General features: G+C 38.6%; 1 protein-coding gene and 1 long non-coding RNA gene across 5 annotated transcripts in view; both read left to right on the plus strand.

Annotated features, from left to right (window-relative positions):
• SYN2 (synapsin II) overlaps positions 1-22386 on the plus strand; it is a 296790-nt gene that overhangs the window by 2607 nt on the left and 271797 nt on the right. The gene's annotated exons all lie outside the window — the stretch shown is intronic.
• On the plus strand, positions 6992-14003 carry LOC131419811 (uncharacterized). Its single transcript, XR_009223340.1, has 3 exons — positions 6992-8893; positions 9433-9548; positions 12931-14003. It is a non-coding gene; the product is annotated as an uncharacterized LOC131419811 (long non-coding RNA).

Consider the following 22386-nt stretch of genomic DNA (forward strand, 5'->3'; position numbering starts at 1 on the left):
AATACCTGATTATCAGTTAGGTACTTGCAGGTAGGAGGATACTCGTCTGTATGGGTAGGATGAAGCTGCTGTAGATTTATGTTTAGTTCTAACTGCTTCAGTAGCTTGAGATTTGAAACTCTCCTTGGATAGTACTATTCTCCAGGAAGACTGACTGCCTGGCATGAACTGGAGAGTTTGCCTTGCCCTGGAGACTAGACTTCTGATGGAAGTAATAGAAGCCACTTTCCTATGGGCTGACTCCCAACTGTTTTCTGATTTTCTCTGAAGTAATAACATTGACTTATTAAAACTCATAAACCCAGTTTGAGTCTAGAGCTTGACAGCAGTTCTGTGCTTCTGTGTTTCTGTACTTAATAGCAATTCTCAGAATTGCAGAGTTTGTCCTCTTCTAACGTGTCTAAATTTGTTACAAACATGTCAGTTAAATATTGATGAGTGGTTTTGTTGAAAGGTCTCTATGAGTTAAGGAGCAGGTGCCCGCTTATGACAAGCACAGTGACTTAAAAAGGTGCTTTTTGCTCTAAAGGCTGACTTGAGTAAATTGGTCTCACAGTTTAAGCTACCCATAATAGTATTCAGTGAGCAGGTGTCATATATGCCCAATATTATTTTCCTGGTGCTTGAATAGGACGTCAGAGTGTAGCCTCCCAGTAGAATTTAAGAATATTGGTCCCATCTGAATTATAGAATGCTAAAAAAAGAGAAGGTTTTGATAAGTATTTAAATAATTGGAGATTTAAAAGAAGGGCTTAAAATAGGCAGCTTCTCAGAGAAGCCTTACTACACAGCAGAGTCCTTTGAATTTCTATCAGTGTAATTTTGGGCAATGGAATTTGGGGACCTTATCCTGACAAGGTTGTTGGGAAAATTGGAGGGTGCTTCCCTCTCTTTTTTGCTTGAAATGTGTTTCATTGGTTGCCTGAGATCTTTAGATTAATTGCATACTAAAGGATCATTGAAAAATGTATCTGCTCCACTAAAAACATGAAATCAAGCTCATTATATACCTTATTAGTAATTATTATTAGTTTTTAAAAATACATATATTGCCTGAAATGCATGTCTTCTTTTAAGGTTCATACCTAAATTTGAAGTGCAGTTAAGACTGCACTTTAATGATCTTTGTGCTTAAACAAGGAACAAGCATCCATTTGTATATGTTGTTTTTTGTGTGTATTGCACTCTCACTGTTGAAGAGGTAAGTTAGTCTCTCAGTTTGTTCCCTGCTTCTGTTCTAGCGATTCCAATTCCGGTGACCAAGTGAACTTTTTCATTCTAGCATGTCTCAGTGTTTGATTTGAAAATCACTTTAGCACAGGTGTTCTAGAGATTATCTAGATTTTCTAGAGATTGCAGATATGATAAATCCACAGGTCTTTATTGAGCACCTTCTCATATATAGGGTATATATACTAAGAAAAATGAGACATAGTGTCTGTCTTGTAAGATCTTTCTATCCAGTTGGATAGATGAGATAAATCACTTTTTTTTTTTAAAGTTTACTGAAAACTACCTTTTGTGTTCAAAGTATGGTCCTTGAATCAACAGCACTGGCATCAACCAGGAGCTTTTTAACTACAGGTTATCAGGTCCCACCTCACACCTACTGAATAGTAATTTGTATTTGAATAAGATAACCAGGTGATTCACGTGCATCTTAAATTTAAGCTGCACTGAGCTAAAGGATATGTGATTAGTGCTAAAGGTGTGGCAACAACACCCACTACTATCATTTATTGAGCAACTGCTATATACCACATGTTGGTCTAAGCTCTTCACAAATATCATTTAATCTCTACCATAGCAATGTAGTACTATAGAAGTTTAAGAGTGGGAGATGGATGTGGGCTAGAGTGGGAAGGGAATGCTTCATGGAAGTAGTGAGATTTGAACAGAGCCTTGAAGAATTTGAGTCAAAAGAGAGAGAGTTGGCTAAGTCCAGACAGGGGATACTATAAGGAAAGGACAGTGGTAGAAAAGAGGGAGACGAAGAGATTGGATTGATGCATTATCTAGGCAGCACCTGTTTCCATTCTTTTCTGGTCAGTCTTTGGGCATTTCATTAAGAATAGGGGAATTCAAAGTACAGTGGTCTGGACCAGTGCTTGTGAGTGGCTCTAGAAAATACTTAATTGAAACTTGTGAGGGGAAGCTCAAGTGAGGTTTGAGGCTTCTCTCTGCTTAACATTTTATCTATATGTCCTGTTTCTGACTAACATAAACATACTGATTCCATAGAATTTCGTGGTTCCTAGCAGCAGTAGCCTATAGTTTAGAATTCTAGGTTATTAGAGCTGGAAGATCATCTGGGTTACTTTATAAGTGTGGGAAATCTTTATCTAAAGGGGAAAGTGATGTGTCTAAGGTTACTCAACTAGTTAATGACAGAACCAGAACTAGAATCTAGAACTTTAGTCTCTCTACCAAGGTTTTTTTCCACTATACCGCAGTACCACAGTATCCCTCTGTTTTACCATCAATCTTTCTAACTTTTATCTTTTTCCGTCCCTGACTCTCTCAAGGACTGATAGGGACTTTTGATTTTATAATTATAACATTTGAACTTGAAGGAACCTGAGGGATCATCTAGCCCAGAGAAGTGGAATGATTTGCCAAGGTCAAATAACAAGTTAGTGAGAGAATGGAGACTAGAACTTATATCTTCTGACTCCAATTCTAATTTCTTTCTACTCTGAAGTCACTCTTTGAGTAGATCCCTCACATTTAATCCTTTTTCTTTTAAAAAATAATGTTTGTGTCTACTTATTTTAAAGATTCATTGTGGAGTTGTTAGTAAGTGCTTGAAAAAGAACCACATGAGCATATCACACTATAGCCACACCAGTAATTTCACTGTCTTATTTGTGTTATTGTTGTTTCAGCAAAGGTCATTGTAAAATGGTTGAAGGAGACTCTTTACCTAGTCATCAAAATCCAACAGTATAATAAAGTCAATAGGACTGTGCTATAATGATGATCTTCCTTTCAGGGACCCATTTTTATCTTAGTGTTCCTGTCTAAGATTACTTACTGTCTTTCTGAACCCAAGTTCAGATCTGTAGTTACATTAGCCTTTTCAGTATCTTGCTAAGCAAAAAGTAATGGAGGCCTAAATAGCAAGTTTTCCAGAATTGCATACATTACCCTCAAATTTACAAAACAGTTTTAATTGAGATATGTTCCGTGCAGCTGAGCATTTGACACAAGCCAGGTGCTGGGGATATAAGGATAAGTTGAGCATAGGCCTTGTCTACTGGGATCTTCCAGTCCAGTAGGGGAGAGGACACACACTTAAGTAGGATTTTAGTATAGTATAGTAATTAGTATGCATAGGGTGCTATGGGAATAGAAGTGGGCTGTCTTGAGGAATGAAGACGTTGTGGTTAGAAATATTTGTACCATTAAAAATGTGCCACCATGTATTCTTAGGTAAACCACTTTGCCTCTTTGGATTTTGATTTTCTAAAATCTTTCAAATGAGAGGATTGAAACAGACATTCTCTAAGATCCTTTACAGCAGTACATTATTCCATGTTACAGTTTTTGTGCCATTTTCTTTCAAAAACTTTAGTTCTATAATTTATCCTGTGTGGTAATGCTTGTAAATCTTTGGAAGAAGAAGCATAGGTCAATCAATGACTAAACATTACCTTGGATGAAAAGCTCATCTTCGAGTACTCTCCATTCAGTACCTCTTTCTTACAGTATTGCTACCATGTGGTATCCTGAAAAAAGGAGCTAATTCTGTAATGCCTGCTGTGTGTGTTTTCTTCCTCAGTGATGGGAATTGGGAACTTGTGGTTGAACTCCTCTCTCCTTAATAGATCTAAGAACTTTTGTATACGTATGTGTAAGTGTTGGCTTAGCAGCATTTGTTTCTTGATCCCTGCCATGTGCACTGTGCTGTAGAGTTTACAGAACATATTCGTACCTGTTGTCTCATTTTATCTTCACAGTGATACTGAGCAATAAATAGAATATTTCATAGATGAATAAACAGACTGATAAAAATAGTTACTTGTCCAATATTAAATAGCTAATAAAGTGAAGTATCAGGCTCTGAACCCAGATTGATAGATTGGGTTCTATAAAAAAAAGATAAATTTGCCAGCAGAAAAATTAGGAGATTATTTTTTCTTACGTAAAAGATTGTTTCTTTTGCAAAAGGATTTACCACATGATTCATTTAAATAGTAAGTGCCCCACTGCTTTTGAAATAACAAAAATTTACAAACATTTTATATACAAACAGCTTTTTCAGGATCATATCTATTGCATAGAGTGAGGGCATGGTTAAATGCAGGAATGGTTAAATGCCTCAGGATGGAGAGTTACATCCTGTTTTTTATATGGTTAATGGCACTCACACTATGTGTGCCCCTCTAAATCTTGTGAGTGAGACCTCTGCATACTCATTGGGTGGCATTATCATCGTTTATTTTAGCTTCCTACATAGATGCAGTTGAGTACCAGAAGGCTACACATAGCTTTTTGGAGAGAGGAGAGGATGGTATAGAAGGCTTTTATATTCTGCAGATACTACTTCAGTGCAGTAGGAGGAAGTAGCTTAGAATAGGGCAAATGTCCTATGGAGAGAATAAAGTGAGCGAATACCACAGATCCCTGAACTCTTAAGGATGCTCATGCAGCATGACTAAGAATAGGAGGAAGTATGCTGGCCTTGGTGTTTGTTGCTTGAGAGCAGAGATTTCTGAAATTTTAATTGGTTCATGTAACATGGTAAAGCAGATTATGATTATATTCAGCCACTCCACCCTTTTCCCCTTTTCAGCAGCATGAAACAATGTGAAAAATATAGGACTGAGGGTCAGAAGACCTAGGGTTGAGATCTGGCTCCACCGTTAACCATATGACCCTATCAGAGTTACATAACCTCTCTGGGCCTCCCACCCCTGCCGTTTGACACGTTTTCATTGGAGACCTACTATATGCCAGATACTGTTCTAGGTTCTGGAATAACACAGACAAAAATTAGTTTCCTTATCTGTAAAATGGGGATAACAATATGTATATTTCATAGCACTGTTATGAGAACTGAATAAAATAAGCTTCTATAAAAGTACTTTGTAAATGGTAAAGAGCCATACTAGTGATTGTTGCATCCTTCTCTGTTTCCAGCTCTGGGTACCCAACCTATCTTGGTTCCTTTTTTGAGTTCCCCAAATTTTATTGCGCAGGCGATTGTCTTTTTTGCACATTTCAGGGATGGGGATTGTTATTATTTTAATTAATTGAGGGCTACTGGCTCAAAGACAGTTACTGAAGGCTTTCTTTGATAGTTTTTAAAAGGCAATATAATTTAGGCTTTTTTTTTCTTTTTAATAAGAGAGAAACATTCCCATTTGATTTAGCTATATTTAACAATTAGGGATAGGACCACATAAGTCTTTATTTTATTTAATAAGTGGAATGAATTCTAAAATAGCTCTACTTCAATTTCACTTGTGACTAATTAAGGAAGAGTTGTTACAGAGGGGAATGAAGGAAAGAGAAAAATACAGAATGGCTTTAAAAAGGGGTGCCTTTTAAGGTAGTATTCTTTTCCCCTATCCTGTCCAATCCATCTTTCACATTGCTTTCAGAGTATTCTTAAACAAAATAAAATCATTCACAGATCTTTTCGAGTTAATTTCCTTCTTAACCTTCTTCTCTAATACACTGCTGCTCATTAGGCTTTTTCACAACCTGCTCCAGCTTATCTTTTTAGACTCATTTCTCACTGCTCTCTCAATTCTAAACTTTTCTATACTCTGGATTACCCTCTCCCTGAACACCTACTTGACTTTCAGGATTCTGTGCTATTATTACACAGTTGCCTTTAGAATGCTCTTGTTCTGCTTTTCTCATTTACCGCAACATTCATTTTCTTTATTCCATTCTCAGAGGATGAGGGTACTATTGTTTAAAGAAGACCCATCCCCTCCTGCCTTCTCTGTAAGCTTGCTCTAAATTTCATCCCTTCTTTTTCCTCCTGTTCATACTCTTATTTTCTACTGATTGCTTCTTCTAATAGTTGCTCCATCCTTGTAAATAAAGAAACGAGGAAAACTACTACTCACCTCCTTAATCACCCTTCCAGACATGATGGAGAAATCTCACTCTTGTCTCTACTTCCTTATCCCATGTTTGCCCTCCTGCATGACATTGGGCTTCCACCTTCTCCATAACACTGAAATTGTTCTTGCTAGGTTACCTAATTGCTAAATCCAAAGGAAGGTGTCAGTCTATACCTTCACTGATTGGTTTGACACTATTTATCTTCCATTTGGAGGTCCTTTGGCTTCTGAACACTGCATTCTTTGTTCTCTTCATACCTGTCTTTTTAAAGTTCCTTCTCATTCTTCTTGTTCTTTTCCTTTGCTTACTTCATTAAATGTAAGTGTTCCTCAGGGCTCCATTTTCTGCCCACTTCTTTTTTCCCTCTGCACGCTCTCCCTGGTCCATCCACTCTCAAGATGTCCGTTACCTCCTAAATGCAATCAGTTCCCAAATCTTGACCTTTAACGCAGAAGTTTTTCCTGATCTTCAGACATATGTTCAGTTGCCTGCTGTACATCTCCATCTGGGTGGTTAAAGGTAACTCAAGGTCATTTGTTTGAGTATTGAATTCCTTATCTTTCCTTCATATTCCAGCTCTTCTCATATTCTCTATCTCAACTGAGGACAGTAATGGTTGCCTATTTCAAGTTCTCAGTAGCTTTCACCTAGAACATCTGCAGGTCTCATCGTGATTTCCACTTAATAACCTTTCTTTTTTTTTTTTTTCTTTTTCCCCAAAGCCCCAGTAGATAGTTGTATGTCATAGTTGCACATCCTTCTAGTTGCTGTATGTGGGACGCGGCCTCAGCATGGCCGGAGAAGCGGTGCGTTGGTGCGCGTCCGGGGTCCGAACCCGGGCCGCCAGCAGTGGAGCGCTCGCGTACTCAACCGCCAAGCCACGGGGCCGGCCCTCCACTTAATCACTTGAATGAACTATTTAAAATGCAAATTTGACCTTTTCACTCCTTTGCTTAAAGCTTTTCAGTGTCTTCCCACGTCCTGTAAGTAAAGTTCATGGCCCTCCCATGATTTGACCCCTGTTTACTTCTCCAACCTCCTAACCATTTCTGTCCCTCAACTTCAGTTCCTGCAATACTGATCTGTATGTAGTTCCATTCACACATTATGGCATTCCTCCTCCTAGTCTTCATTTATGCTGTCTACTCCTACTGCAATTGCCTCTCCTCCGCTTTCCCTCCTTTTCTTGACTGAACTCATATTTATCCTTTGAGACTGAGGTGAATATTTCCTTTTCCAGAAATCCTTCTCTTACCCTCTAGATTATATTGGGCATCTGTGTCCCCTCCGTGCCTTCTTTCAGTTCTGTGGATGTCTTTATTACTGGACTCAACACAATGATCTGTTTATGTGATAGTGAGTTCTTTGTGGACAAGCTTAGTGTTTTATTCATTTTTGTATCTTTAGCATCCAGCAGAGTGTCTGACACATAGTTGGAGTTCAGTGAATCTTTGCCGAATTGAGTTGAGGAGAGAGAGATCCAGAGAATAAGAAAAGGGATACAAGGAAACAATGGAGAGAAAGTATTCTAGGATTAGAGGTGTATTTTATTATGTTGGAAATCATCCTTGTTCACTGCAAACATAGCTTCAGAATACTTTTGCTCTTACTTGTGCTCTATGAAATACAAATTAACTTAATTACTAATTTTCAACCAGTCCAAATCATAATCTTTAGAGATTAGGTCTGAATGAGAGCCATAGCAGCCCACAATACTGGAAAGTGTTATCTGGTCTGCTGCAGCTCTGAACAGAGCAGGGGCAAATGGAATAAAATTGAGGACTGCTTTCTTGCCGTATCCAGAGAACTTTTCCCTCAGTGTGCAACTCCAGTCATGGGCCACCCAAGCTGCTTGTTTCTTTCTCTTTAGTGAAAAAATTCCTTTGGATTATCCAAAGGGTAGTTTAGGAGAACTAAACCACAGTGTGACTGAAAGATGTTGAAAGAAAGTACACAGTAAGCTCTTCATGATCTGACTCGGTTTACCTCTTCAGTCCTACCTTTCTTTGATTCCTCACCCACTTTGATATAACCATGACAAACTACTTAGATTTGACTGAATGTGCTATGCCCCTATGTATTTATCTACTCCTACTCCCTGAAAGGCTTTTCTTCTCCTATGTCTTTGCCTGGACAATTCTGGATAATCTTCAAGACTCAGTTCGGTTGTTGAGTCTTCTAGAGTTAGGACTAGACTTACTCTTTTCTTAAATTCTTTCAATTTGTGTTAGAAACCATAATACACTTGTTACCTCTCATAACAATTAACTTATTGTATTAAAATCAGGTTTTATTTGTCTTTCCATCTCCCTACCTTCAATGCTGAGATCCCCTTGAGGACAGTGACTATAACTAATTTCAGTATCCCTAGCATTTGGTATGACAAAGCCAGTTTTCCATGATTATTTGTAGGGCCAATCAATGAAAAAAATTATGAAAATATGAATGACGAGCAAAAGCAACTCTTAAGCTCCCTGAAAATATGAACAAACAGCAGCTACATTAACCAAAGTGACTATTCAATAAGAAGTGGTGTATATAAAAATCTTTTTATAAACTATAAGGTGCTATAAAAGCATTAATTAGTCTTACTAGGTTAGAATGTCCTACCCCCTCCCTTACGTGAGGCTGGTGATGTACCTGCTCTGCCTCTCTCTAACTCACCCTTTTTTTTTTTTTTTGTGAGGAAGATCAGCCCTGAGCTAACATCTGATGCTGATCCTCCACTTTTTACTGAGGAAGATTGGCCCTGAGCTAACATCCATGCCCATCTTCCTCTAGTTTATATGGGACGCCGCCACAACATGGCTCGGTAAGCAGTGCATCGGTGGGCGCCTGGGATCTGAACTGGCGAATGCTGGGCCGTGCAGTGGAGCGCATGCACTTAACCGCTTGCAACCCTGGGTGGCCCTGTAACTCACCCTTTTCTGATGTACATAAACACCCCATGTTTGCTCTTTCTTTCTGAAGAACAGCTATTCTGCTGTCTACTTCTTCCCTTTTCACAACCTAGGCACTATAAGATGTCTTTGATTACTTGAGCCTTTCTCAAATTTTAGAGTCTGTTCTTTCTTTTGTTCCTTCTGTCTTGGACCATTTTTCCATTTCAGTCCTCCCAAGCAGAGCTATAATCCCTTTCCAGGATATATAACTCTTATCTATTTCTCCATTCAAGGGATGTAACAACTTTATGCAACAACTTTAGCCTGATTTAATCCTGCAAAAAGAGGCTTGGGCTTTGTGGGAGGAAATTGAGGTCCCCTTTATTTATTGTGGACTTGAATCTTTGGAGGGCCCTGATATTAATAATAGTAACACAGCTGGAAGACTGTGTTTCTTTTATACTTCCAGGTTCCAGTGATATGGACTGAGTCCTTTCTTTTTTGGACCTTGTGATGCGACTCTAGAGATACATATGGATATACTTCCATCTTCAGTCCCTATGACCCCTTGGTGGATAGCTGATGGTGAGAACTTAAGTTCTATAGAGTTGTATGTTTACTAATATTTTAACTGTTGGACAAAAGGGCACCAATGAAAGATGGATATGCTAATCAATCAGCAAACATCTACTAACTCCAGTGTGTTAGTTGCCATGAAGGCTACAAAACTAATGAAATACTTGGAATCAGATAATTATAGAATATATGCTTTCAGTTTTGAGAACTTATACAGAATCTCAAGGAAGACAAAATTAGGATAGTATAGTAGAAAGAGAATTGCAAACATTTAAAATATCCAGATTCAAGTCTCTACTCTGCCAACTAACTTTTTATGTCACCATAGGCAATTTAACTCTTTAAGCCTCAATTTCTATTTAAAAAATGAGGAATTTGGGCTAAATCATCTATCTTCAGAGGCCCTTAGGAATCATGTGATTTCTAAAAGTTAGATTGTTTGACAGTATAAAAAATTGTTCAGAGAAGGAAGAACTCACTGTGGGCTGGTGAAGTTAGAAAATGTTTCACAGAAGGGATAGATCTGAACTAGGCTTTGAAGGCTGAGTGGGATTTAGATTAGTGAGGAAGGAGAGAGGCATTTCAGTTAAAAGGAAGAGAAAGAGCAAAAGCATAACAACAGTAATGAGTAAGGTGTGTAGGAGAGATTTAGGCTAGTTAGCATACAGCTTTCAGGGCAAGGAAAAGAGAGAAGTTTGGATAAGCAGGGTGGGAGAAATGATGATAATAATACCTAATGTATTGAGTATACTATGTGATAGGCAAGGACTAAGTAGATATATTAACTCATTTACTAGGTTATGAAATAGATTACTATTATTAACCTAATTTTACAAAAGAGAAAACTAAAGCTCATAGTGAATCTAGGAAGTCCAACTCCAAGTCCATGCTCTTCACCACCATGCTCTGTAATTACTGGGTAACAGTGTTCCAAATTTCTCCTTGCTGCTAAACACCTTTGTGTTTCTTTTCCTCAATGATGCAAACACATATTTGACCTTGGGCAATTTCTTGTTCTCTCTGAGCTTCAGTTTCTTCATCTGTAAAGAGGAGATAAAATATATCTCAGAGTTTTTATGAGAATCAATTGAAATAAACTTTGAAAATGTCTAGGGGCTGGCCCCATGGCTTAGTGGTTATGTGCGCACGCTCTGCAGCTGGGGGCCTGGGTTCGGATCCCAGGCGTGCACTGACGCACCGCTTGTCAGGCCATGCTGTGGCAGTGTCCCACATAAAGTGGAGGAAGATCGGCATGGATGTTAGCTCAGGGCCAGTCTTCCTCAGCAAAAAGAGGAGGATTGGCATGGATGTTAGCTCAGAGCTGATCTTCCTCACAAAAAAAAAAAAAAAAAGAAAATGTCTAACATAGTGACTGGGACATGAGAGATGTTCAATAAATGTTCCACTATGACAAGTAGATTTTCATAGCAGCTTTAAGACAACAGCTTACCATATGAATATTTATAAGAGTCTTTAAGTCAAGTAAAATAATTTGTAGACAGGTTTCCATGACACTAAAAATAATTTTGAAAAATAAGACAAACCTAGATGAATATTCCCTTCATTTTGGTTGGAGTAGTTTGTTGCACATAGTTTAGAAAACACTGATTACTAGTGTTTTGAAACAGTCTCCTGGGAAGATGTTTTTGAGTTGGCTTATTTGTAGAAATTTTATACTTTGAGCACTGTCACACCCATTGTCTCATTTAATCCTCCACTCAGTAGTATTTGTGGGGCAGTAATTAATGTTGTTCTCATTTTCCATATGAAGGAATTAAGACAAGGAGGTTACCCAAGCTCACATAGCGAAGAAGTGAGAGTCCGGACTAGAACCCAGGTCTTTGGCTTTGGTCTTGTGTATTTTTCTACAGTCTTCCTAGACTGAAGTTGGAGGTGCCATAGAGCTAGGTGGTTAGCTAATCTAGTTGGAAACTTGTATTAAGTGGGCAAGAATATCACTTCTTCCAGCCATTTAACAAACTTCTTTGTTTTCCAAGGATATTTAGCTTAATGATTTCACTTTAGTGCTACCTTGAGATTCTCTTGCAGAAACTGCTAGATTCTGACACAAAAAGCCAGTGAACAGTGCCATGGAAGGTGGTGACAGGAAGATTGAGACTGGGTTATATCTTCTCTGGAGAGAATGGACCCAAAAGACCTTAAGAAGCGTCATGGTGTTCTGGAAAGCATAGGAGATTTGGATCAGAAGATCTCGGTTTAATTTAGGCCATAGCAAGTTGCTATTCTTCTCTGAATCTCAATTTCCTCATCCTTAAAATTGGAGTAGTAATACCTGCTCTACTTTCTTTATAGGATTGTTGTGAGGTCAGATTGCAAACTGTAACACACACAACAAATTTAAATATATATGGACTGAAACTGTAGTAGCAGGTGGGACTGAGAGTAGATATGAGGAAGAATTCCCCACTTAATTTCCTCTTAAGTATTGTCATTGGCAGTTTTTGTAGTTATTAGGAGTAAGAATTTAAGGGAGAAAATAGGTTTTCCCTAGTATCAGGGATGCTGATTGTAGTCAGAACTATGGAGGTGGTGAATTTTGTTTTTTTACTTTTCTGTGCCTTCTCTCCCCACTGATGCTTTTCATTCTGTGTCCATGTACATATGTCCTATGACCTGGGACCCATTCCAGAGGTGAACATATTTTCTGAAACAAAATTGGGACATGAGGTCTTATTTTTCGGTGCAAGAAATAGTCTGGGAGGTTTTTAGATGCTGAAGTATGGGAATTTGGGGGAAATTTTGGTGGTTAGAGACAATGGTGGTTGGTACCTCCTTGAAATCAGATTCTTGGGAATTGTAGGCCAAATTGTTATTCATATCCCTTTTTCCTAGCCTTTAATTTTCATCAAGTTGAATTAGTCTTTGCTCAACTCTGAGTTGTTAATGGTTATTGGCAATCCCTTTTCACAGATTTTTTGCGTTTTCATAGAAGGAGCTGGAAAATAAAAAAACTTCTCTAACCCTAAGTGATGAATAGTGGAATTTCAGGAATAAGATTGGGAGAAAAGGAAAATCATTTTTTTTTTCAGTGAGGAAGATTAGCCCTGAGCTAACATCTGTTGCCAGTCATCCTCTTTTTGCTGAAGAAGATTGGCCCTGAGCTAACATCTGTGCCCGTCTTCCTCTACTTTATATGTGGGATGCCTACCACAGCATGGCCTTGATAAGCGGTGCGTAGGTCCGCGCCGGGGATCTGAACCTGTGAACCCTGGGCTGCCGAATCGGAGCGTGTGAGCTTAGCCATTATGTCACCAGGCTGGCCCTGGAAAATCATTCTTTATTGCCACCAGCCCACATGAAGAATCTACTCTTTGAAAGAATAAACTATCAGTTGACTTGGCAAAGTGAGATGAGACTGATTTTCTTGTAGCCTCCAGATGACTTACGCAGTTGGATTTGGTTGAAAAATGCACAACTTAACTTGACCCTGGAAGGAAATTGAAGCATTTGTGATTCTGTAATAAGGTCATATATTTAGATAAAATTTTATAATTTATTATATACTTTGACTTGCATGTATCACGTCATTTAATTGTCACCTTAACCTTGTGAGGTGTAGTTTCCTGTTTTGATTAGGAAGCCAAAGCTCAGAGAGATTGTGATTTACTTAAAGTTACAACATGAAATAGGTAGAGCTGCATCTAAAATCTAGATTCTTCTTTCTCTGTACCCTTTTCTTCTTACTCAGTGCCCCTTTTCTCTATGCAGATAAACTCCTTTCTGAGCTCTGCATTAGTCAATTATGATGTTTTTGTCTAAAAGCACCAAGGATGGGTAAAAAATTGTTTAAGCTGGAAAGAGCCTGTATGGTCTGTGACAGGTGCTGCGTAGGTTGGTTGAAAAATAACTTAAAGATTGTCTCCTTTCCCTATGTGTTTTTGTTAACGCTTATAATACTTTTATGACTTAGAGTCCTTCTGGTGCCTCTGGTATATTTCAGACTGATTTTAGGTTGTCAGGAAAGGAGATTTTCGCTCCAGAGCTCAATTCCTTTATAGCTTCTTATTTTCCTTTGTATCTGGAAATTTATTTCTTAGCCAGAGCTTAGAGTGGCATCAGACTTAAGTTCCTACTGGGAAGACTGTTCCCTGCTGATCTATTTTTTTCTGCCTTCTTTTTTTTCACATAGCCAATCTCTCTTGCTAAGCACCTACCCCTGCCCCATGCCGTTAATTCCAGCTATAGTTATATGCAAGGTTCTTGGAGTCAAAGGCCAGTGAGTTTTGGGGTAGGGAAAGGGTATGAAGTTCCTCTCCCTTCTGATTCCACGTGTTCCCCGCAAACCCTGAGAGTACCCTGTTGCTGTGCCCACTTCCCAGAACCCTGTGCCTTTCTTCAGACCGTTTAGGAGCAAAGATCTGGGCAGTGGCCTTGAGGGAAAACAGACTTCCCAGAGATTCTTCAGTGAGTTGATTTGGTTTTTCCCATAGTTTGAGCTTAAAAACAGGCATATAGAGATCAGTCTTTTTTTTTTTTTTTTTAAATTGATGTCTTAATAGTTTATAACAGTGGGAAATTTTGGTTGTACGTTTTTGTTTGTCAGTCACCATACACATGTCTCCCTTCACCCCTTGTGCCCACCCCCCACCCCCTTTGCCCCTGGTAACCACAATATAGTTCTCTCTGACCGTGTGTTGGTTTATAGTCCACGTATGAGTGAAATCATGTGGTGTTTGTCTTTCTCCTTCTGGATTATTTCACTTAACATAATACCCTCCAGGTCCATCCATGTTGTTGCAAATGGGACAATTCTGTCTTTTTTACGGCTGAGTAGTATTCTGTTGTATATATGTACCACATTTTCTTGATCCAATCATCAGTCGAGGGACACTTGGGTTGCTTCCACTTCTTGCATAATAATGTTGCAATGAACAGAGGGGTGCATAAGCCTCTTTGGATTGTTGATTTCAGGTTCGTTGGATAGATTCCCAGTAGTGGAATAGCTGGATCATAGGGTTTTTTTATTTTTGATTTTTTGAGGAATCTTCGTACCGTTTTCCATAGAGGCTGCACCAGTTTGCATTCCCACCAGCTGTGTGTGAGGGTTCCTGTTTCTCCACATTCTCCAACATTTGTTGTTTTTTGTCTTGGTGATTATAGCTATTCTTACGGGTGTGAGGTGATATCTTAGTGTAGTTTTGATTTGCGTTTCCCTGATGATTAGTGATGTTGAACATCTTTTCATGTGCCTATTGGCCATCTGTATATCTTCTTTGGAGAAGTGTCTGTCATTTCCTCTGCCCATTTTTTGATAGGTCGTTTGTTTTTTGTTGTTCACTTGTGTGAGTTCTTTATGTATTATGGAGATCAACCCCTTGTCAGATATATGTTTTGCAAATATTTTCTCCCAGCTGGTGGGTTGTCTACTCATTTTGATCCTGGTTTGGTTTGTCTTGTAGAAGCTCTTTAATCTGATGAAGTCCCACTTATTTATTTTTTCTTTAGTTTCCCTAGTCTGACTAGGCATGGCATCTGAAAAGATTCCTTTATGACCAATGTCAAATAGTGTGTTGCCTATATTTTCTTCTGTGAGTTTTATAGTTTCAGGTCTCACCTTCAGGTCTTTGATCCATTTTGAGTTAATTTTTGTGAATGGCGATAGCAGATGGTCCACTTCCATTCTTTTCCATGTGGCTGTCCAGTTTTCCCAACACCATTTATTGAAGAGACTTTCCTTTCTCCATTGTATGTTCTTAGCTCCTTTGTCGAAAATTAGCTGTCCGTATATGTGTGGTTTTATTTCTGGGCTTTCAATTCTGTTCCATGGATCTGTGTGTCTGTTGTTGTACCAGGACCATGCTGTTTTGATTACTATTGCTTTGTAGTATGTTTTGAAGTCAGGGATTGTGATGCCTCCAGCTTTGTTCTTTTCTCTTAGGATTGCTTTAGCTATTCCGGGTCTTTTGTTGCCCCAAATGAATTTTAGTATTCTTTTTTCTATTTCCGTGAAGAATGTCATTGAGATTCTGATTGGGATTGCATTGAATCTGTAGATTGCTTTAGGTAATATAGACATTTTAACTATGTTTATTCTTCCAATCCATGTGCATGGGATATCTTTCCATTTCTTTATGTCATTATCGATTTCTTTCAATAATGTCTTGTAGTTTTCATTGTATAGGTCTTTTACTTCCTTGGTAAGATTTATTCCTAGATATTTTATTCTTTTTGATACAATTGTAAATGGTATTATCATTTTGAGCTCTCTTTCTGTTAGTTTGTTATTAGCATACAGAAATGCAACTGATTTTTGTAGGTTGATTTTGTACCCTGCCACTTTGCTGTAGTTGTTGAATATTTCTAATAGTTTTCAATGGATTCTTTAGGGTTTTCTATATATAAAATCATGTTGTCTGCAAATAGTGAGAGTTTCACTTCTTTGTTGCCTATTTGGATTCCTTTTATTGCTTTTTCTTGCCTAATTGCTCTGGCCAAAACCTCCAGTACTATGTTGAATAAGAGTGGTGAGAGTGGGCAGCCTTGTCTCGTTCCTGTTCTCAGAGGAATGGCTTTCAGACTGTCCCCATTGAGTATGATGTTGGCTGTGGGTTTGTCATAAATAGCCTTTATTATGTTGAGGAACTTTCCTTCTATACCCATTTTGTTGAGAGTTTTTATCATAAATGGATGTTGGATCTTGTCAAATGCCTTCTCTGCAACTATTGAGTTGACCATGTGGTTTTTATTCCTTGTTTTGTTGATAGGGTGTATCAGGTTGCTTGATTTGCGGATGTTGAGCCATCCCTGTGTCCCTGGTATAAATCCCAGTTGATCATGGTGTGTGATCTTCTTAATGTATTGCTGTATTCGGTTTGCCAATATTTTGTTGAGGATTTTTGCATCTATATTCATCAGTGATATTGGCCTGTAATTTTCCTTTTTTGTATTGTCTTTGTCTGGCTTTGGTATCAGGGTGATGTTGGCCTCGTAGGAAGTGTTCCATCTTCCTCTGTTTTTTGGAATAGTTTGAGAAGGATGAGTGTTAGATCTTTTTTGAATGTTTGGTAAAATTCACCGGAGAAGCCATCTGGTCCTGGACTTTTATTTTTTGGGAGGTTTTTGATTACTATTTCAGTCTCTTTACTTGTGATTGGTCTATTCAGATTCTCTATTTCTTCTTGGTTCAGTTTGGGAGGTTGTATGAGTGTAAGAATTTATCCATTTCTTCTAGATTGTCCAATTTGTTGGCATATAATTTCTCATAGTATTCTCTTATAATCCTTTGTATTTCTGTGGTATCTATTGTAATTTCTCCTCTTTCCTTTCTAATTTTATTTATTTGAGCCTTTTCTCTTTTATTCTTAGTAAGTCTGGCTAAGGGTTTGTCAATTTTGTTTATTTTCTCCAAGAACCAACTCCTTGTTTCATTAATCCTTTCTACAGTTGTTTTGGTCTCAATTTCATTTATTTCTGCTCTAATTTTTATTATTTCTCTCCTGCTGACTTTGGGCTTTGTTTGTTCTTCTTTTTGTAGTTCTGTTAGGTATAATTTAAGGTTGCTTATTTGGGCTTTTTATTGTTTGTTGAGGTGGGCCTGTATTGCTTTGAATTTCCCTCTCAGGACTGCTTTTGCTGCATCCCATATGAGTTGGTATGGCATATTCACTTTTGTTTGTTTCCAGATAGTTTTTGATTTCTCCTTTAATTTCGTCAATGATCCATTGGTTGTTCAGTAGCATGTTGTTTAATCTCCACATCTTTGTCACTTTCCCAGTTTTTTTCTTGTGGTTGATTTCCAGTTTCATAGCATTATGGTCTGAAAAAATGCTTGTTATGATTTCAATCTTCTTGAATTTATTGAGGCTTGCCTTGTTTCTCAACATATGGTCTATCCTTGAGAATGTTCCGTGCGCATTTGAGAAGAATGTGTAGTCAGCTGTTTTTGGATGGAGTGCTCTGTATATGTCTGCTAGGTCCATCTTGTCCAGTTTTTCATTTAAGTCCACTGTTTCTTTATTGATTTTTTGTCTGGATGATCTGTCATTGATGTAAGTGGGGTATTAAGATCCCCTACTATTATTGTGTTGTTGTTAATATCTCCTTTTAGGTTCGTTAGTAGTTGCTTTATGTACTTTGGTCCTCCTATGTTGGGTGCATATATATTTACAATTCATATGTCTTCTTGGTGGAGTGTCCCTTTTATCATTATACATTGCCCCCCTTTGTCTCTCTTAACCTGTTTTATCTTGAAGTCTACTTTGTCTGATATGAGTATGGCAACACCTGCTTTCTCTTGTTTGCCATTAGCTTGGAGTATTGTCTTCCATCCTTTCACTCTGAGCCTGTGTTTGTCTTTAGAGCTGAGATGTGTTTCCTGAAGGCAGCATATTGTTGGGTCTTGCTTTTTAATCCATCCTGCCACTCTGTGTCTTTTGATTGGAGAGTTCAACCCATTTACATTTAGTGTAATTATTGATATATGATGGCTTAATTTTGCTGTTTTATCGCTTATTTTCCAGTTCTTTTGCATTTTCTTTGTTTCTTGTCCCATGTGTTTTGTCCTGCCAGCTCAGTTTGGTTTTTCTGTCTTATGACTCTTCTAGTTTTCTCTTTGTTTATCATATGTGATTTTGTTCTGATTATTTGTTTAGTGGTTACCTTGAGGTTTGTATAAAAAAATCTTGTGTATGAGATAGTCCATTATCTGATGGCCTCTTATTCCCTTTTACTAAGTCAATTCAATCTCTTTCCTCTTCCCCTTCTAAGTTATTCTTGTCACAACTTATTCTATCTTGTGTTGTGGGTGTGTGTTTAAAGTGATGAGGTTATATTTATTTTTGATGATTTCCTTCCTTTGATCTTTGATTTTGGTATTTAAGTGGTTGCTGTCTTATTCTGGTGAAGATCTACTATTTTTCTGATTTTGTCTACCTATTTTTTGCCTTGCTCCAAACTTTGTATTCCCTTTCTCTTCTTTTTTTCAGGCCTGAGGGCCTTCTTGAGCATTTCTTGTAGTGGGAGTCTTGTGGCCATGAACTCCCTTAGCTCTTGTTAATCTGGGAAAGTTATTCTTTCTCCATCATATTTGAAGGATATTTTTGCTGGATAGAGTATTCTTGGCTGAAAGTTTTTGTCTTTCAGTATTTTGAATATATCGTTCCAGTCTCTCCTAGCCTGTAAAGTTTCTGTTGAGAAATCCGCTGAGAGCCTGATGTGAGTTCCTCTGTACGTTATTCTTTGCTTTTGTCTAGCTGCCCTTAATATTGTTTCTTTGTCATTGACCTTTGCCAGTTTTACTACTATATGTCGTGGAGTGGGCCTTTGCCTGTTGACATATTTAGGCGACCTGTTGGCTTCACTTACTGGTATTTCCTGCTCCTTCCCCAGATTTGGGAAGTTCTCAGCTATTATTTCCTTGAATAGGTTCTCTGTTCCTCTTTCCTTCTCTTCTCTCTTAGGAATACCTATAATTCTTATGTTACATTTCCTAATTGAGTCAGATATTTCTTGGAGACTTTCTTCATTTCTTTTTAGTCTTAGTTCTCTCTCCTCCTTCATCTGGAGCATATCTGTATTCCTATCTTCTATAATGCTAATTCTTTCCTCCATATTGTCAGCTCTGTTCTTTAAAGATTCCATATTCTCCTTTATCTCCTCTATTGTGTTCTTCATTTCCATCAATACTGATTGGTTTTTCTTTAAGATTTCAATCTCTTTTGTGAAGAAACTCCTTATCTCGTTGAATTGTTTATCTGTGTTTTCTTGTTTTTCATTGAGTTTTTTTATGATAGCTATTTTGAATTCTCTGTCGTTTAGGTTATGGATTTCTGTGCCTTCAGGGTTGATTTCTGGGTGCTTGTCCTTTTCCTTCTGGTCTGGCCATTTAATGTACTTTTGCATCGTGGTTGCTGTAGTGGCTTTGTTTTTCCTCATCCTAGAAATATCTGGTTGCAGTTTCCACCTGCTGTCACTGTGTGGGGGTCAGGGGCTGTGTAATCTGAGCCCCCTGCGCTCTGCCGTGGCTGTTCCACTGCCACAGGCTGACTGCACTCCACTCTGCCTCAGCTGTTCCCCTGCTGCGGGCCGCCCAGGCTCTGCCCCGGCTACTCCGCAGCCGCCCGTGCTCCACTCTGCCGCGGCTGTTCCGCCACCGTGGCCGCCTGCGCTCCACCCCGGCTACTCTGCCGCCGCTGGGGGCCGCCTGCACTCTGCTGGGGCTGCTCAGACTGGTTGCATGAGCTGCAGTGTTGGGCATGTGGTGGAGAGAGGGGCTCTCTCCCTTGCCCACGGGGTCTCTGGGTTGGGGGGGCTTCTCAATTGCCCCTCGTTATCCGCTCTCCTGGGGTGCTCAGATGTTGATGGCACCCCTGCAGCAGTTCTGAGTCCTCTGTGTGGAGTTTCTCACTGGCTGAGAGAGGCCTGAAGAGCTACGGTTTCCCTGCAGAGGGCTGCCCCTCTCCTCTCTCTGGGAGCCGTGCGACCCGAGTCACTGATCTGGTGGGGAGGGAGAGGATTTCTCCTTACCTCTCCCCACTTCCTCCGGGGGCCCCAGCACGTCCACTCTCAGATGTGCAGCAGTGTGGGTCTTTCTGATGTCTCTCTGTGCAGTGTGAGTGTCTCTTGTTGGTCTATGCGTGACCCTTTTGTTGTATCTTATTGGGGGAAGAGTTTACTGGAAAGCTCACTGTGCCGTGATGCTGATGTCACTCCTTTTGTTTGTTTTTAATGGTCCATCTCCCCTCCCCTTCTGGGGGTCTTTATTTTGAGGTTTCCCATGTAATACATTCATTCATTCATGAATTATTCCATAGAAACTGGTGCTGTAATGCTGAGCACAGGAGACATTGTCCTGTCTTCACAAAGCTTATAGTTTATTTGGGAAGATAGTCAGTTAAAGAAGCAATGTAATGAAGTGTGATTTATTGTTATATAAACATGATTAAAGGAAGTTTTAAATAGAACATGTTTCTCTCATAATTTCACCATAGCAATAGAGTAGCTGCTTTCACATTGTTCCATATTTTCTTCTAGTATTTGTCCATATGCAAACATGTTTTTACATAATTCTGATTGTTGTCTAGCTATAATTTCATATTTTGTTTTTTCTACTTATAATTTTTACATGTTGTTACATAGTCTTAATAATTATATTTTTTCATAGCTGTATTGTACCATGGTTTATTCAATTATATTTCTTTTATGTTACAGAACTGTGTTTATTTCCAGTTTTTCACCATTATTACATAGTAAGACCATACGCAGTCTCAATTTTCGAAAGGAACTACTTGATCAAAGATTATGATGATGTATGTATCTTGTGATAAATATTGCTATATTGCTTCTTATAAACGGTTTTTCCAGTTTGCAGTCCATCAACCATTTTCACCTCACTTTCCTGCACACAGTATTATCTTTTTAAGTCATAACAGGTGTAAAAGCAGTATTTGACTACTTTAACATGTATTGCTATGAGTACAGGTAAGGTCGAATGTTTTCCCTAATGTTTGGTGATAAATATGTTATGTGAAACAATTGCTCTGATTTTTTGGCAGTTTACTTGTTGATTTGCTTACTTGATGGTTTGATTTTGAGTGGGACATTCATTGTCAATGAAGAGGAATGGATGGCAGTGGCTAGAATGTCTTCTTGGGGATTTGCTCTAACTTGGCAAAAAAATTCTGTGATTATGGAGTCAAAAATCAGAGTCTTTGAGCTAGAGTCTACTACAAGTAGGACTGACACCTGTGGGGTCTACATTAGGCTGAGTTCCTCCAGGCAAGGCCCAGGTTTTATTCTTTGCTTTAGCATTTAGCAGCCTGACCTATAGTAGGCCTCACAAAATTGTTGAAGGAATATGAATTTCTTGGAGGCACTGTATGGTCTCCTTCTCTAAATATCATTCTCACATCTTCTTATATTGCCTAAAATTTCACCATTTAAGATTCATTCTTTGGATCTTAAAGACTTTCTAATCTTGGAGGCCTCTAGGAATTTATTAATACCTATAGGAGGATGAGTATGGTGATCCCAGGCAACATATTGGAGATTATAACCACAATATGAGAGCAACACTCTGTAAGAATGGAATATAGAATGGACACCTGGTGGTGGAGGAGTGGAGATGGGGTGAGAGAGATGCTCAGAAGAGTAGTAGGAAGTTGTCAGAAATAAACCTCATCTGTTGCAGAGAATCCCAGGAATATGAGAAGTGTGATAGTGATCACCTAAGCTATCACCTTAGTGATCACCTAAGCCTTGGTGTCCTTATATGTAAATGTGGAGGAGAATGCCTACTTTCCAGGGTTATTGAGAGACTTTGTTGAAATAAAGTAGGTTATGCAAGTGCTTTGTAAACTCTAAAGTGCTATGCAAATAAAAAATAATTATCATCAACATCATGTAGGAAACCAAGAAATAGAGGGATAAAGTTACCTTTATTTTTTGCCAAGAACTAGATTTATTCTTTATATTTTGCAGCCAATCTTTTATCATTTCAAGATGGAGTTAAAGTTTCTAAAGTATTCTTTTTTCCTCAAGGAAATAGTGAGGAAGGATGGAGGATAAAGGAGTAGCTTTGGGGAGTGAATAGAGTTTGTTAAACTTTTTATCATTTTACCAAATGATTAGTTTCTTTCTGCCCTAGTCGTTTTCCTAGAGGAGAATCAAGCACAGCAAAAAGAGGAAAACAAAACAACATGAGCATGGCAAAACATGGGCCATGTTCAGAGGCAGTAAGTGATTTGAGTGAAGCAGTGAATTAAGATAAGGAGGAATCATGAGCTGATCCTGGAGTAGTAGATTGGGATCCTATAAGGAGAACCTTGAATGCAAAGCTCAGAGATTTTTACTTTATCTTGTAGTCAGTGGGGAATAGTGAAGGTTTTGG

Source organism: Diceros bicornis, chromosome 2 (assembly GCF_020826845.1).
Source record: "Diceros bicornis minor isolate mBicDic1 chromosome 2, mDicBic1.mat.cur, whole genome shotgun sequence".
Taxonomy (NCBI): Eukaryota; Metazoa; Chordata; class Mammalia; order Perissodactyla; family Rhinocerotidae; genus Diceros; species Diceros bicornis.